The sequence below is a fragment of the Juglans microcarpa x Juglans regia genome, chromosome 2D (genome assembly GCF_004785595.1).
Source record: "Juglans microcarpa x Juglans regia isolate MS1-56 chromosome 2D, Jm3101_v1.0, whole genome shotgun sequence".
NCBI lineage: Eukaryota > Viridiplantae > Streptophyta > Magnoliopsida > Fagales > Juglandaceae > Juglans > Juglans microcarpa x Juglans regia.
This window is the reverse complement of record NC_054596.1, coordinates 7,193,571-7,207,794: the sequence shown is the minus strand read 5'-3', so window position 1 is coordinate 7,207,794 and position 14,224 is coordinate 7,193,571. Positions and strand designations below refer to the sequence as shown.

Below are 14,224 nucleotides of genomic sequence, written 5' to 3'. Positions count from 1 at the left end.
ATGCATATTAGCAAGCTGATCAGTAACCCCACCCAGAATATTAACTAAAAACCTTCTAATCTAATAACATAATATAGAAGCTAAGGACCGAAGTCACTTGGGCCCTGCAATTTTGAGCAGAAATGGAACAAATAACACGCAAGATCAGAGAAGGAATAAAAGCTCAAGGGAGTTGCCGCGCGCTGGTATATATTCTTCCATTGCTTCAAGGTCGTGCCCTTTTCATGAGGCGAAATGCATTAATTTTATTACCGGCTAGCAAGTGATACAGTATTCATGGATATGCTGCATGCCAATGACCGAGCTCATATGGTATGTGTGTGTTAAATGCACCATAATTATTCCCTCCTATCACTCCTAGCCAGAATACTTAATCAATTTAAATTTGTAAAGTTTCGTACGACCCAAAAATAAATAAGTAAACAATCTACCAAATCCAAAGTGGTAACTTTCTTTGTGATTTTACGGTGGACTAATTAATAATATATAAGATTAATGGGATTGTCTCGTTTTATTAAAAAGTATTAAATTTGAATTTTAAATTTAAATTATCACTTTATTGAAAATAAATTTGTAAAAAACTTTGCATGCGGACGATTACTGATCATTTAACTAACCCAATATTAAGGTTGTGTTTGGCTGCAAATAGTTAAATAATTATTACAAATAATTAAATATTACATAGATCATTTAGCGACAAATTAATGTTGCCATAAATGAAATCAAGGTGTCGAAATTATTTTTTTCTGTCCAGATTATTTGCGACAATAAATTTGGTTTAGTCGTAAAAAATTATTTTTAGTGACGAATTTTTACTTGTAAGAAATAAAAAGGCGAAAATACAACAAAAATTGACTTTTTACGATCAAATTAAAATTGTTGCAAAAAACCTATTTTTCATATAGTAGTTTTGCGGCCACAAAAAAATGCCACAAAAATTTAAAATTTTACTGCAATATAAAAATATATTATTGGAATTACCGTATGACACTACTTACGATTAAATTTATCGTCAAGTTTAATTTTACTCAAAAAAATATTTTTTTGCGTCGATTTGAGCGTCAACTGAAATATTTTGGACGCAAAAAGTTATATTTCTTGTAATACAGTAGATTAACGCAAAAGAAAATCATGACTATCGTCGTGTACGTTTCTTTTCACCGTCTGCACTCTATATATGAACCAAATGAATCAAACATACAATGCAGGAAAACTTTTCATTTTATTTCCTTTGAAGGAAGAAGTCTTACCTTTAATTCTTAAAAAACATAAATAATTTCCAAACTGTTACACAGCGGGCGCAAGCCAGAAGAGAATCAAAGAATTCGCTGTGATTGAGAACAGTGCAATTAGCATGCCTGTATGATGTATCCATTCTTGCTTGATGTCTAATACTATTGAAAATAAAAGTGGTTGACTTATAGTTTAATTAAATATTCCGTTTGCATGAGCACAGCGGAGGATGGGACCGTTGGTTTCACTACAATAAATTTGATTTTTAGAGATAAAACTTTTTAGAGAAATTTTTTTTCATCTCTAAAATTAATTTTCTGAGATAAAACGTAAACATCGTCTCAAAAACTGTAATTATAAAAAATATAGTTCGAACTACCACTTTATAGTTCGAATGGAAGTATCTAAAGACGAAATAGTTCAACCCAAAAAATATTTGCTCCAAAAAATGCGGCAATCAAACTTTTTGTTGTTCGAACATAATTCGAACGTAAATTTATCAAATAACACTGTGAAAATCAATCCCTAATAAAACAAGCTATTCCCTCCTTCCTTTGTTTTTCACTCTTGTTCTCCCGCTCTCCATTTTCCTCTCTCTATTGTCATCGCCGATGCTCTAGCCTCTAGTCACCACCTTCGTCTCCAACGCCCGGCCAACCACTAAAGTAAGCTTTCCTCCTTTCTCTCATTCTCGCACGCCACTTTCTTATCTCTCTCTTCTCTCTCACTCTCACTCTCTGTGTCTCGGTCTACTCTGTTATTGCCACTGTCTCCTTGCGCCACCAACATCGTCCGCATCCACCATGTCACCTGCGGTAAGCTTTGTTCTTTCTATCATTTTCTTCTATTTCTCCCTCAAAACAGAAGTTATTGCTTTGCTTTTGTGAATTTCTTGTGTTTTCAGTTATAAATTTTGGATTTTAGGGCTTAGCATGAGAGGAGTATGCTCGGCCAGCTATGCATGGATTTGAGGATTTTTGTGCTTACGGGCTACTCTGTTATTGCCAGTGGTTCCTTGCGCTACCACCATCGTCCTCGTTCACCAAGTCACATGCGGTAAGCTTTGTTCTTTCTATCATTTTCTTCTATTTCTCCCTCAAAACAGAAGTTGTTGCTTTGCTTTTGTGAATTTCTTGTGTTTTTCAGTTATAAAGTCTGGATTTTAGGGCTTAGAATGAGAGGAGTATGCTCGGGCTATGCATGGATTTGGGATTTTTGTGCTTACGGTTTGATCTGAAATCATCAGCAGCAAAGGAAGACCACATGGTATGTTTTTGAACCCTATGTTAAAAAAAATAGGAACTTTACCTTTTTCCAGAAACGTCATCTACTGTCTTAACCAATTTTCCTATAAAATCCTAGTATTACATGAAATCTCTTTAAGCCTCCTATATCTGATAGTATCTTCATAGTTATTAATTTTGATTTTGTACTTGGAGTTCCCTTGGATTACCTTATCTATACATGGTTGTAGTTGGTGGGGTCGTGTATGCGGGATTTTACTCTCTAGAGGTTTTTGAAGGGCTTCCTTGCTTAAGTGAGGTTCCACTTCAAAAAGAAAAAAACTCTTATTCTTTACATTATTAATCAGGTTGAGTGGTGTGTATTTTAGCTTTTCTTTCATAATTTAGAGAAATCTATACCATCTTGAAGTTCCAATTCTAAATTTTTTTGACCCTAGCTTAATGAATAACAACGATGCTACTTGGAGGTCAATAATGTGGTTGCCTAGAGTTGAACTTGATGATTTGCAATTTCAGAGTATGCTGTCTTAGCATTATTGATCTTGGTATGTAGCAGAAGCAGAGCCATTAAACTTTTTTCAGTCCTAAACTAACAAATTGATTTGTTCTGATTGTTGCAATATTTGATGGTTTTCAGGTGATTTTGAAATCATCAAGAGCATGCCTGGTGAACATTAATACAGCCATTCCTTGCATATCCAATGTTTGCATTTTTGTTGTTGTTTATATGTTTTTTTAAGTTAGTAAATGGCTCAAGGCAAAGCTTTTATGTTAACTGAAATAATTTGACTCGTGACTAAGTTGCCTCGAAGGTGTTTTTGATAGTATTGTGGTTGGGACTATATGTTTTAGCATGTATGAGTACAAAACCATATGAAAGACTTGGATCTTTGTTTCCATATCTTCATTTCTCTCCAAAGCTCTTCTTATAGAAGCTGCCAGACTAGTCTCTCCAAAGCTCTTCTTCCATTGTTGTTTATTTTATGAATTCCTATCTATACGATTGGGCCCCTTTTCCTAGCTTAGTTGTTTATATGAAGCCAAATCTATAAAGACTTTCAATGGTTTGTTTATTAATCACTTTAAGTTGTTGTTGGATTATATAATTATTACTGGTGTGGGGTTAATATAATTCAGTGGCCTGGAATTAAATAAAAGTAGTATGTTTTGCTTGAATTGGTGCAATTAGATGAAATAATTTAATTATAATTTGATTATCAATATATGGTGCGATTAATTTGCTTGGGGTCTTCATGATATCTATGATATTTTATACTCAATATTTTTTTAGGTATGGTTGATCAATTTTTCTATCAGTTAGGAATTTCTTTTTTTTGTTTGTTTGAAACAGAACATACACTCTTGTCATTACTCATAACAATGGCCATCAGCCACTACTACAATTTTAGTACAACCATTCCTTGCATGTCCAATGATTTGCATTTTTGTTGTTGTTTGTATGCTTTTTTAAGTTAGTAAATGGCTCAACAGAGACCAAATTAAAGCTCAATGACATCTCTATTTTAGTAAATATATGCTGCATATAATATAATAAGCCACATGTGCCAGCTGCGTTATATATATAGATATGGCATTTGGTTTAGTCTGTTGTGTTATCCATTAACATTTCAATGGCTGATTCAGATCTTCAATTAACATTTCAATGGCTGATTCAGATCTTCAGGTATACAGGGAAGCATGAAGCAACACCAACTTGGTGGCTTAAGTTGGCATAGTCATCTCTGCGCTTCTTGGCTATGTGAGTTAGAGTTTATCTCTTCTCCTGCTTTTAGTTTCAACCATTTGTTAGATTATACAAAATCTAGTTGATGATTTGTTGATCAATTAGAAAGTTGTGAAAATAAGTGTTTTGTTTAGTGACCCCTAACCTCTGAATTATTGATACATAATTTTCTTTCAGATTTATTCACCTCACTTGGACTCACCTCCTCCACGATGGGTTCATCATGTTGCACACAGATTGCATCAGAATTAATTCAAGCTTTGTAATGGTTCACAGAGAAGATTGAATGAATACGCTTTTTATGGTTTAGTACAATTTTTTTTTTTTATTTATGTAAAAGACTTTTTCCCGCGATAAGAGGTCGTCGGAAAAAGTTTTCGTTTGTAACATAACCATACATTCGAACGGTATTTTTGGCATTCGAACAATTATTAAGGATGAAATTTGTTTCGTCTCAAAAAAAATCCATTCGAACGGAAATGACCAATTTTGTCTCAAAATACTTTTTGAGACGAAATTAGAGACAAAAAAAAATTTGTCTCAAAACACTTTTGGAGACAAAATTGAAACCTTTTGGGACAAAAATTTTCATCCCTAAAGAGTGATTTTGTTGCAGTGAATTTTAATCCTATGGGTACTCTCATTTTATAAAATTAGAAAATAAAAGGAGAATTTAGTAATTTAATCACCATCCGTAACACGTGCATGTGATAGAGAAAAAATAACTTGCTGAGAAGAATGTAGAAAAAAATTGAAATTACCACATGATGAATTAAAAGAAAATACTGCTCATGAAAATAATAAATTCCTACAGCAAATCTAAGCTTATGATCAAATATCTGATGTAAAAAGGACATTCACGTGGACCACGTAATCCTAACATGCTAGTGTCCCAATTTCAGCTTCCCGACATCAACAACCTTATTAGCAAACCATTTATCTCGATTGTTGCTCTGATCAGCACCGGTAGTAAACATATCATTGCTATCACACCGCCAACATTTGAATCATCGAGCTGCTGGATTTGGAGAATCACACGAATCCCCAGAAGTTGGATTTGGAAAATATTGACAAGTAAACAATTAATCAAAGACATAAGACACACAAATAATCAATACAGAAATTTGTTCACAAAGTAGAAATTCATTTGAAGAACGTCGTTAAAATTTAAAACCACTCTGGGTGTAGGTCACCACCACAAATTTACTATAGAAATTTTAATTTGTTACAACCAATTTAGAAACACACACAAAACATTTGCAGTAGCTAAACTTGGCTTGCAACTCCAAGAGTGACCCACTCAATCTCTATGCACATGTAGTGTCGGAACTCCGACCTTCCTATAGTATCTCACGAGAACCTCTCGATCTCTGCAGCAACAGTAGTTCCGAAAACCTTTTGACCAAATAACACGTCTACTCCAATGGACTCAAATGTGTTTGATCTTGAGTGTGATATGATGGAAGTATATTTTCCAAGAGAAGCAATTTTGAATGTGGGGGACAAGCTCTCAAATGCTCTTGGAAGATGCCTTCAGTTTTTTGCTCTCTCACTTCTACAAAGGACAGAACAAAATGTTCTATTTATACCTCCCAAGTAATGAGGCACTCAAACCATAAGAAAAATTAGGTTTTCTGAACATTGGCTCGAGTGAAATGTCGAGCACGGGTCGAGCAAACATTGTACTTCTGAAATCGCTCGAGCGCCCAGTCTAGCGAAGTTTGAGCGAACTCTTTGGATGACTTTAGTTTGAGCGCTATGTCGAGCGCCTGTCGAACGAACTCTCTGGATGAGTTCTGCTCGAGCCGTGTGTCGAGCATCTGTCGAGCGAACTCTCTGTGTGATATTCCCTTGAGTTCCATATCAAGCGAATGTCAAGCGAACTCTCTGTATGAGATTTGCTCGAGCGCCAGTCTAGTGTATGTCGAGCGAACTTACTGTGCGTATTCTTTTTGAGCTCACTTGACCCCTTTTTTCACTTTGACATACTTCAAACTTCTTATAATACAATTTTACAAAGGTTTTCACAAGAATATGCCAACACACTCATTTTTACATTAACATATTTATACAACACTACCAGGTATGTAACATCCCGGCCCTTTGAATTTTTTTTTTCCCATCTCTTTCTTTTCCCTCTTGCCTCCCCCAGCGATAAACTTCCCCAATTTTCTTTTCTTTTTCTTCTTCCCTGTTTTTCACGCAGCCACGACGTCAAGAGCTTCGTCTTTCCGCATGCATTTTATCCTTCCGATGGTTTTTTCTTTTTTCACGTTTAGTTCTTGCACTCCCGAAAATTCCTCCACCCAAATTTCTCACGTCTAGGCAGTTTGAACTCCCTTTCCGTTTCTGAGCTCTCTTATTTTTTTTCTTTTTTTTTTTTTCGTTTCTGTCCATCATTCAGGTCTCTCCCTCTCTACTTTTTATTGCCTTATACTTGCTGTGCATTTCTATATCAAATCTCACAAACTCTCTCTATCCATGTCTCTCTCGTTCACTGCAAACCTCCTTGCAGACACCGTAGCACGGGGCCATCACTCACTACTGCAACATCGCCAACCATCCCGCACGACCACCATCACGCCAACCTGTGGCTTTCACAGATGCACCAGCGAGCCACAGCTCACCCTCTCAACCCCACGACCACCACGCTGTCACTGTGAGACGCCCTTGCAGATCACTAACCCCCACGGACTTGCACCACCCAGCCACTGCCTCGTACACATCATCACCATGCGAGCCTCCCACGTTCCCTCGGTTCCAGCCACCAGTTCACGGCTAGAGCTCTACATTGCCACCACCCTTCACCGTGAAACCCAAGCCACCATCGCACCCTAAGAGCCTCTGTTTCCACTTGCCAAAAATAGAGCATGCTTTCCTTCTAACTTTGCCTCCATGCAAGCCGCCCAGTCACTGGCCGTCCGTGAGCTGTAGCCCAGCCGTGAACCCGCTAGTGGAGCCACCTCAGATCACGAAGCAAGATTTTATGGTCAGACTCCAGCCCCGTTGCACGGTCCGTAACTCCCTTTCCCTCTTTCTCTCGGGACGTTCCATCTCTCTCTCTCTCTCTCTCTCTCTCTCTCTCTCTCTCACGTTCACTTTCTCTCTCTTTCAGTGCCGTGCCACCGCACCGTACACCGTAGACCTAGCCAACCACCGCTTCCGTCATCCCTGGCCTTTTCTCTCGGTGAGCCCTGACTGTATCGCACGGTTTTGTATTTCTCAAGTATTTCGTTCGCATTTTCATAAGTATTTCTGTTTCTAGTTTTTGTTCCCTACCTAAGATTTTTTTAATTGTATAAATAAACCACTTTTAATACTTTATCGTATAGCATTTGTAAAGCATAGTAAAGAAATTGTTTTAATATATTTATATTACTACATCTAGTTTATAAGTCAGTACGCTTTCTTGCCATTTGATGTTTACCTTGATATTGAGTTTGATTTATTTGAGATGTTTCTTGGGAGTCATGTTTAGCGTGAAATTATAATTTCATATAGATAATATTTAAAGATCTAAAATTTTAGTTATATAGTAATAATTGTTATAACTATTTTCATCAGTAAATAATAAGATTTTATCTTTATTCTAAATGCTTTAAAATCGATTTTAAGTATATTTTACTAAATGAGTGTTTTATTGTTTATATATATATATATTTTAATTTTAATATTTTATGAATTACTATTGCTTAAGAAATTTATGATTTCCTACTAGATTATATGTTGGATGTATTAAATTATTGTTTTAATAATAGTTTATAGAGATATGAGTTTAAATATGATCAAGTTAACTTTCGAAAAGAATTTAAGTTGTTTTGCCATATTTAATAAAATTATATTACAATAAGTTAAAGATTATTTTTAATGATAATATATTTATTAGATTTCTGATACCTATGCAGTTATCAAAGCCATTTCCATAGGATGAATTTAAGTAGATGGAGAGTTTTAGCGGTTCTTTTAGAAGTTTAGTAATGTTTAGTATTCTGTATAGGTGACGATTGGTATCCATTCGGCACAATTGTGGAAAGATTCAGAAAAGCTAAAAAGTCCAGGTAAGCGAGGTTCATATACTAGTTTTGTATAAAATAAATAAAAGGAGGTTGACTTTGAGAATAAATGTGTTTATTTTCTTTTGAAAGAGATGATCTGAAAACAACCTCAGATGTTTATTCTGCATATGCATAAATTCTATATAAGAGAAAGTGTTTTTCTGTCATGACTAGTGTAGACATGAGCTACTTTTGTGTACTGTACTTCTGAACTATGTAAAAGAGCGAATAAGGAATTCTAAAAGTTTTGTTATGAATAAATGAGAATACTTTGTTTATGTTTATCTCGAACATGTGAAATGATCTGAAGCTTTTAGTGATTTGTTTTGATATGATGTGTCATCTGAAAATCTTGGCATGGAGTTCTGATTCTGTATATGTGTGTAACTGGATTTTCAATGAAATCCGTTCTGTTTCTGTTAAGGCCCAGCCACGGGTATAATGGTGGTTTATAACCCTACCACAGGGTTTAAACATGGTATTGTCCCAATGTGATGCTAAGAGATGATTTAATTATAATATTTCAGTTTGGAAATGCCAACGGATGTTCTTTTTGGAATAAGTTTATTTTTCTGAAAATTTCGCTCTAAAGTTTTTGTACAAGTTTTGTTTTTTGCATTATGAAAGTAAATGTTTTGTTCGGCTTATTAAATGTTATAAATGCTCATGTTTACATGCTAGTATATGCTCTCTGCTTGCTGAGTTGTTGATAACTCACCCCGTTAATCTTCATAATATTTCAGATGATATCGATAGGTCAACTGAAGATCAGTATTAGAGTCTATGGAGAAGATTAACATTGTATTGTTGTCGGGTATATCATGATATTAGTGTTGGTGTTGGAGGTTAATTATCTTTCTTAAGTTTACTTCAATGGATTTAGACGGTTTATGGAGACTATGTTAATGTTATATAATTTCTAGTTGTTAATTGAGACATGAAGAAGAATTGATTTTATTTAGGTTGTTGGATTGAATATTGGATAAATGAGTTTATTGAATTTATTTAATTGAAGTATTTACGTTCGATTTGAGGTTTGGAAAAATGGATATATTCTTGAATTTGGAAGTACTCTAGCCTTATTAGAGTTAATTATCAGGTTTTATGAGTTAACTCTCTAGACCCTCGGGTCGGGGTGTTACAAGGAATAGATTGCTTAGAGGCACCTTAAGGCCCTCTGCAGTGGGATGGATAATGTATAACATGCTTGTCAGTCTGGTTAGTGATGATTCTACTCGAAGGATCAGATAATATAGCATAAGTTTGTGATTTGATAATATAGCGTCATCTATGTGCATGCTAAATATGCTTTGAGATTCTAACATGATTTTGCTGGCCGTTGCAAGTTGAGAGTCCCTGGATGCTGCGTTCATTGCAAAAGAATGTGGCAACCATATTTGGAGTTGCACTCCTGGCTTTGTACCAGTTTGATGTTTGTAGGGTGCCTTTTGTGCTGGTGAGCCATTCTCTCTCCTCTTGCTTTTTCCCTTCCTGTTTGATAACATAGGTATGTGGTTTAAGAGATCACAATTTCTTGGATCAAGTTTAAAGGTTTTGTACTTTGATGTGCCTTGAGAAATTCAAAGTTGCACACTTAGAATATAATGTAATTGCTTTATATAATTTCATCTAATGTATATAATTGCTTTTATGGATTGTAATATAATGTAATTGCTTAGAATATAAAGCTAGTACTTTGTATAATTATTTTATGGATTGCTTTATAATTACTTTATGGATTGTATAATTGCTTTATGTAATTACTTTTGACATTTTTCCGGCGAGAAAAAATCATAAGAAAAAACTTTACTGACAATAATTAACCATGATTTTTTTTTTGCGACGACATATAAGACTATTTGCAATGATATAGACGCTGCAAATAGGGCTTTATTTACCGTTTCGAATTTTTTTTGCGTCCCTCATTGGTGTGAACCAATTTCACCCCAAATGAATACTTTCTTGCGATTATATCTTATTTCGATGCGAAAAGCTTTTTGGCACTTAGTATTACTGAAAAGTAATTGCGAGGCAAATGATGCTCATTGCGACTTACACTTTTTCTATACGCATCTTTATTTGTAGTTTCTCTACCGGGGAATACACGCATAATTTTGGTTCAATTGTAAGAGGCTTTTCTTATATTCCGACAAAGAAAGAGAAAAAGAGTCGGACTTATCTTGGATGCAAAATTTATGGCCAGACTAGGACACTTAGCTAGGGGGCACAAAAATTAAAAGAGAAAGATATTCTCTGATTTAAAACGCGTGAACGGATCAAGATATATACCGTGAGTTCGTGGAAAAAAAAAAACTCATGACTCTTATTTTTGTGGGCTAGAAGAAGTTGACCATCAATTTCGCTTTTTAACGCATAATTTATAATTTAATATTTTATAATTTTAAAAATATTAAACTCTCAATATTTTTTAGTATAATTAAAATGATAAATTTATAAAAGATAAAACTTATAAATAGATTTATCGGCTGTGCTAGTCAAATACCTATAGCTTATCTCCAACCCCATGAAAACGTTCGCCCTCTACGTCTCCTTCCTCCATCTCCTTTTTGCCCACGCCGGCGCCGCTCAACACAGCCCGCTACCATATATTGCTCCCGACTATATTCTCCTCAACTGTGGCTCCTCCTCCACCAAATCAGCCTCACTCGATGGCCGGGAACTGGGAGGGCGATTCTCAATCAAAGTTCTCTCCCCAAAATATTCAAACTACCTCCAATGCATCCACACCCACTGAACAAATCCCTTCTGTTGCCCAAGTTCCCTACATGACCGCACGCATCTTTGCCAACAACTTTACTTACTCCTTCCCTGTCTCTTCTGGCCTTAAGTTCGTTCGTCTCTACTTCTACCCCTCCACGTACGCCGCCGTCGATAAATCCAAGTCCTTCTTCACCGTCACCGCCAATGATTTCACTCTCTTGAGAAACTTCAGTGCCTTCCTTACCATCTTGGCTCTGGAACCTCCCGCAGCCGTCGTTGTCAAAGAATTCATTATCCCCGTGTTGCGCACCCAGTGTCTCAACATAACCTTTATATCTCTTGACTCCTACACCTTCATTAATGGCATAGAGGTCGTTTCTATTCCGGATAATCTATATATGAACAATGCCCATGGTACTGGAATCAAGTTTGTAGATTACAACTCGCGCTTCTATTTCGATGGCACCACCGCTCTGGAGACCATGTATAGGCTAAACGTTGGGGGAAAGGATGTCTCGGGCGTTGAGGATACAGGAATGTTCCGGACATGGGTTGGCGACTCGCCGTATGTACTGAGTGACAATTTGGGGTTACTCCTTACGACCTGCCTAATGTAACCATACAGTATACGACGGAGACACCGGCTTACACGGCGCCGTAGATTGTGTACAAAACTTTTCGTTCAATGGGAAGAAATGCCACGGCTAATTCCAACTTCACGTGGAACTTCACGGTGGACGCTGGGTTTAACTCTCTCTTTAGGCTTCATTTCTGCCAAACAATTCAAGAGGTTGTGTACCCGAACGATCGTGTTTTTAAAATATTCATCAGTAATCAAACGGCGGAGACAGATGCAGACGTGATAGCATGGAGCGGCAGCAATGGAATTCCAGTGTACAGAGATTATATTGTTTTTACACCTAATGGAAATCAACGCAAACTAGATTTGTTGTTGGCGCTACATCCTAATGTGGTTGTGAAACCACGATACGTGGATGCATTGTTGAACGGTGTGGAAATATTTAAGTTGAACAGATCGGGCGGTAGTTTTGCTGGGCTCAACCTGGACGGGGTTGTGGTTCCAACATCCCCTGATCAAGGCAACATAAAAGTAACGGAAAGGAAAAGGAGGTCACCGCGGATCATGGCCGTTATTATAGTCATTGCAGTTTCGGTTATTATTCTTGGTTTTATAAGTTTCCGTATGAGTAAGAGAGCTAAGAAATTGGGCTCCCGGAACGTTGGCGATTCTAATTGCTCGCCTCTGCCGTCCCATTTATGTTGTCACTTTTCGTTTGCCGAAATCAAAGCCGCCACAAAAAATTTCGACGATGGTTTGATCATAGGGGTTGGAGGATTTGGGAACGTGTATAAAGGATACGTCTAAGATGGGAGCACCACAGTTGCAATCAAACGACTGAAATGCGGCTCACAACAGGGGGCCCACGAGTTCACGACTGAGATTTCAACCCTCTCCAAGCTACGACACCGTCATATTGTGTCTTTGATTGGCTACTGTGACGAGGACCGGGAGATGATACTTGTCTACGAGTACACGAACTGTGGGACCCTTCGTGATCATCTATATAGCCCCGACAATCCTCCTTTAACGTGGAAGAAACGGCTCGACATTTGTATCGGAGCAGCACTTGGGTTGGAATACCTCCACACCGGTGCGAACCACCTGATTATTCACCGAGACGTGAAGACGACGAATATACTTTTGAACGAGACTTTGGTAGCCAAGGTTTCAGATTTCGGCTTGTGCAAAATGGGACCCACAAGCGTCTCCATCACTCATATCAGCACCGAAGTCAAAGGTAGCTTTGGGTATCTAGACCCGGAATATTTCAAACTTCAGCAGCTGACGGAAAAGTCCGACGTCTACTCCTTCGGTGTAGTACTGTGCGAAGAACTGTGAGCAAGACCGCCGTTGGTTCGGACGGCGTTGAAGAAGCAAGTGAACCTGGCTGAGTGGTTCCGAGAATGCTATCATGAGGACAAGCTTGATGAGATTGTTGACCCATTTTTGAAGAATGAGATTACGCCAGAGTGTCTGAAAAAGTTTGTAGAGGTTGCGATGAGCTGTTTACTGCATGACAGAAGCAAACGACCATCCATGAAGGACGTCGTGGGTGGCCTCCAGTTCGCATTACAACTGCAGGGGAGCTCGTGTGATTCTCCAAATTCAACAGCTCGATGATTCAAAAGTTGGCGATAGGTGACAGCGATGATATGTTTTCTACCGGTGCTAATCAGAGCAGCAATCGAGAAAAAGGTTTTGCTAGCTAATAGGGTCCACATGAATGCCTTTTTCACATCAGATATTTGATGATATGCTTATATTTGCTGTAGGAATTTATTATTTTCATGAGTAGTATTTTCTTTTAAATTTATCATGTGGCGATTTCAATTTTTTTCGCGTTCTTCTCAAGCAAGTTATTTTTTCTCTACCGCATGCACGTGTTACTGATGGTGATTAAATTACTAAATTCTCCTTTTTTTCTAATTTTATAAAGAGAGAGTACCCATAGGATTAAAGCAAGAGTTCTTCGGTAGACAACGGGCAGTTGTAACCGTAGGGGAATCGCACTTGCCACGTCAGTAAATATATTAAAAAACAAAAAAAAACAAAACAGAGGAAAGGGGAAGAAAGGATTCTCGGGTCTGGAAGATAAGTATTGGCCACACCAGGGTGATGATACCCTTATTATCCGTAACAGCAGCTTTACCACCCATCCAACGTTGGCATTTTTTTTTCTCTTTACAGCTTTACTAAGCCTGTACATATCCATTCTTGCTTGAAGTCTTAGTACAGGCTTAGTAATAGAACAATCTAATTGCAGTGTTGTGTTCTCACCTCTCTTACGGAAAACTCACCTCTTATCCAAACGGTAAATGTGAGATTTCAAATATGGTTTCAAATTTTTTCATGTAACGACAAACTGTCATTACTTCTCTCGAGCCACACTCGAGCAAAACTTCGAGCGAACAATCTATGTGATGTTCACTGTGGCTCGAGCAAACAATCTGTGTGATATTCGCTAGAACCATATTCGAGTGACTCCTCAAGCGATCAACTTGTGTGATGTTCGTTCGAGCTGCCACAGTCCAGCAAACATCGAGCGAACGTTGTCTGAAGGCACCATTCATTTTTTGGGTTGGTAATTTATTAATTACTATTATTTATAAATATATTTATAAATAAAAAAAATCATTATAAACAA

General features: G+C 37.1%; 1 long non-coding RNA gene and 1 pseudogene across 1 annotated transcript; both read left to right on the top strand.

Moving 5' to 3' along the window:
- The first annotated feature begins 1,980 nt into the window (after positions 1-1,980).
- On the top strand, positions 1,981-4,521 carry LOC121248402. Its single transcript, XR_005937447.1, has 4 exons — positions 1,981-2,048; positions 2,158-2,499; positions 3,115-3,192; positions 4,154-4,521. It is a non-coding gene; the product is annotated as an uncharacterized LOC121248402 (long non-coding RNA).
- A 6,240-nt stretch (positions 4,522-10,761) lies between these two features.
- Positions 10,762-13,351, top strand: LOC121248257 (annotated as a pseudogene).
- The last annotated feature ends 873 nt before the right edge of the window (positions 13,352-14,224 follow it).